Here is a 4005-nt window from a genome sequence, read left to right on the forward strand (position 1 = left end):
CGCTGTTCTGAATACTGACAGGTCTCTGACAAGTTTACTGGTGGGCAAAGTGTTCATTTACATAAGAATGGGAATAGATCTTTGGGATTCTAAGTCTTTAATGAGAAAATTCAAATTGGCTATGGGGCATGAATCTTCCCAGGAGACACAGAGAGAAGAGGCTTCGGAATGATAAGCCTACCATCTCTGGCTCTATCATTTGGCTAGCTAGATGATCTTACACTAGTCTTCCCCCAAATTTCAGGGGCTTCAAACAATAATAATGTCCATTGTAGGTCAGCAAGGAGGCCCCAAACATTTATTGTCACTCAGGGGACGATGCTGCTATAATAACCACCAGACATTGTCATTCACAGTACAGGTTAAGCAAGAGAATTCTGGAGGGTTTTGCACTTGTAATAAGATGCTCTGGCCCAGAAGTGACACATATCACTTCTGCTCTTTAACCAGAGTTATTTACATGGTCCCACTCCATCACAGGGATCCAGGAAATGCAATCTTACTCTATTACAAGAGCAGAAAGTCATAAATATTTAGTGAACAACATTAATGATTAATGGATTCCTTCCTTTTATTTGCACACATTAGCCCGGTCCAGCGGCATCAGAGACATCCAGGCCAACACCAAGTTAAATGAAGGGTAAGTATTTTAAGAATTTGGAATCCCCGTGTTCGTTTAACTGGAGAAGAGAAATAACTCATCACACCCAGGAATTTTAACATAAATGGAAACATTTCACTAATATCTAGTCTAGGATAATCTGTGCACATAGGTGATGCTGGGACATTTCTCCTAATTGCAAATAATTCATGATCAGTGACCCCCAAAGCTGGCTGATCTTCAGAATCACCTGGGTAACAAACAAGTAAAAATGGCAATGTCTGAGTCTCACAGCCAAAGATTCTAATTCAATAGATCCTGGAATCTATACAGAACCCCCAGGCCCCAGGATTCTCAGGATCATTAGATTTGGTAACTTTTGTTGAAGACATTCAAATCCATCAGTCCTCATGCAAGGTAACGCACCAGCCTTCCCAACCTCACAGACCATTCAGGCTGGTGAGTAACCAGGGCGACCTAAAGTGAGCCGTGAGCAGCACAGCAATAGAGTAGAAGGTGTACCAGCGGAGGGTCAGAATAACACCCACTACTTGGTCCTCATTCTGATTTTCTGTGGCTGCATAGCAAACCAGTCCCAAACTTAGTGACTTAAAATTGCAACAAGCATTTCGTCTGCTCAAAATCTACATCTGGGCAGGGCTCTGCAGAGACGGCTATTTCTGTTCCACATGCTTCCAGGAAGGAGTGCTTGGCTGGACCTGAAGTTGGCCCCAGAATGTTGAGTTTCAGCAGGGGCTGTTGACTGGGGACCCCAGTTCCTCTCCATGTGTGTCTGTAAGGTGTTACTTGGGCTTCCTCATGGCATGGCATCTGGGTCTCCAGAGTCCATGTTCACAGAGCAGGAAGTAGAACCTTCTAGTCTCTTAATGCCAGAGTCCAGAAACTGGTACGGTGTCACCTGGGCAGCTTTCTATAAGCTAAGCTGTCACAGAGCCTGCCTAGACTCGAGGGGAGGGATACAGTCCTCCTCTCAGTGGGAGCAGTGACAAAGGATTCTCAGCCATCTTTAATCTGACATTGTCTTCGCACTGCCTTTTAGGCTCAGGCTTCTCACCTGTGAAATCGGATAGTCAAACCGGATTATTTTTGAGGGCCTTGCTAATCCCCAAAGGCTATGAGTCACTGGACCTGATGCATAATTTACTGACAGACAAAGAAGCCCAGGCTTCAAGTCCATGCCCTTTGAAAACTGGCGCGTGGGGACAGCTGAACAGAGCCTGACAGACAGGCTGGGGTCCCAGGGCACCCATGACCCTGGGCACTCAGGCTCCTCTGCATTTCCCACTAAACTCACTGCTGCTTTCCTTCCCAGAGCCAAACTTGTGTCCTAATTCCTGAAACCTGACAGCAGCTGCCCTGAGGACATCCTGACTGTGCACACCGATCTTGCCCCATCTCTTGGGCAATAATCCCTAAGTTAAACATGCAGGAACTGAACAAGGAATCTCAACGGGAGGTAGGCAAAACTCACACGCACAACCAGTAGGTGGGCTCTAGTCCCAGGCGGTCTGGGTTCTAACACCCCCAAAGCCGCATTCTAGCTGTGAGGACTTGGGGAACATGACGTCATCATTTTAAATTCCATATTTGTTTTAAAGTGCAATGATATAGATAGCACCTGTCTCGCAGAGTTATTGCAAGAGCTACTTGAAATAAGGCATATTAAACCCTTAGCACAGAAGCCCATCCGTAGCGGGCACTTGGCAAATATTAGCCATAGTTTTTATGAAGTCATAATGCAAATAGTCACTGTGGCCATCATTTGTCATGCATTTTGCAGAACCAGAGGACATGGGTCTTGCTGGAATGAGCAGTGTTAGCCCAGGACCACTGATCTGCAGTAGGCCTGGCCACTGGTGGCCTGAGTCCCATAGGGAAAAAGATAAGGGGACACACAAGCGTCTCACTCCTGCTCATTTACTGATGACAGTGTGGACACACACACCTCACGTCCTAGGCCGCCCAAGCCTGGAGATGTTTGTTGGGTGTCTACCATAGGCATATCAAATGCAGGGACAAGCGAGGACACCTTCCGGACTCTGGGCTCAGTCGCTCTGGTCTTGCTCTGACTTTCACTCTCACAATCGAGAATCTGCAGCTTTCTCTGACACCCCAGAGGCGGCTTTGCAGCCTCTCTGACGGCTGAGTGGGTGTGCGTGAGGGGAGGGGCAAGACTGCATAGGCTCTGGACAACACTTTTATGGCCATATGGGAATATTTTGGTGATGCAGTAAAGTGTTATTCCTCAGTGTTATTACAAAACTGCCAGCTCACTTCTGGAGAAACACACAATACAAACAAGCCAGCCTTGTTTGCTTTATCAATGCTGCACTGTGTGCTGAGCTTAGAGAGGCGGCTGCCCCAGCAGCATCTCGGAACGTCCCCACGACTCCTACGGGGGATGGCTGCAGGGCTCCAGTGCTTCCTGAGTAAGGGAAAAAACTGTGTCAGATGTGGTGCGGAGATTCAGGCGTGAAAGAACTGGCACGCTGGTGCGTGAAGACCAGCGCCCAGCAAAGGAAGGACCCAGGCCAGCTCGGGGTTGGTCACGCCCACAGAGTCCCTCACACGCACACGTGCACACATGCACACACACAACACACTCCTGCCTGTGGGAGCCTCTGCCCTGCACACCTCCTTGACCTTGAGCTTCCTCGAGGTTTCTCTACTCAGGCCCCTCAGCTGCTCGTTGTGATGACCTCATGCTGTTGTCTCTTTGCCGGCAGATCCTAAATAAAGATGCAGCCCAGGCATCTCCCTGGAACCCCTACTCCCATGTCTCCAGAGGCCTCCTGGATGTCTCCACCCAAGGTCCCATGGCCCTTCAAACTCCGTGCTGTGTGTTGAATCGAGTCTCTCCACACCACCACCGCAGAAGACTGTGTTGAATTCCAAACCCCAGTACCTGTGGATGTGACCTTCTAAGTCCAAACCCCAGTACCTGTGGATGTGGATGTGGTCTTTGCTGATGTAATCAGGTTAAGATGAGGTCATGGTAGTGGGCCCTAATCCATTATGACTGGTGTCCTCAAAAGAAGAGGAAAATGCCCCAGGAAGATACACAGGGAGAAGACCAAGTGAGGACAGATGCAGAGACCAGAGCCACACCACCGCAAGCCAAGGATACCAAGGATCACGGGCCACAGCCAGAAGCTGAGGAGAGGGAAGGAAGGACGCCCCCCAGAGTCTCAGAGGGAGTCCTGCCGATGCCTCAAGGCTGGGCTTCCACCACCTAGAGCCCTGAGAGAATTCCATGTCTGTTGTTTGAAGCCACACAGTTCAGGGCACTCAGCAGCCCTAGGAAAGGAATCCTCTCAACGTGGCCCACACCCAGTTCTCGGCTTTCTGCTTTTCTCAGGCTTGCTTCTCTTCTGGGTCATCTG

The 4005-nt window shown here is 49.2% G+C and overlaps 1 long non-coding RNA gene across 1 annotated transcript; it reads left to right on the top strand.

Annotated features, from left to right (window-relative positions):
* Positions 1–588: 588 nt before the first annotated feature.
* LOC116595815 lies at positions 589–3505 on the top strand. The gene is made up of 3 exons (XR_004287869.1): positions 589–640; positions 1935–2078; positions 3349–3505. It is a non-coding gene; the product is annotated as an uncharacterized LOC116595815 (long non-coding RNA).
* The last annotated feature ends 500 nt before the right edge of the window (positions 3506–4005 follow it).

Source organism: Mustela erminea, chromosome 7 (genome assembly GCF_009829155.1).
Source record: "Mustela erminea isolate mMusErm1 chromosome 7, mMusErm1.Pri, whole genome shotgun sequence".
Taxonomy (NCBI): domain Eukaryota; kingdom Metazoa; phylum Chordata; class Mammalia; order Carnivora; family Mustelidae; genus Mustela; species Mustela erminea.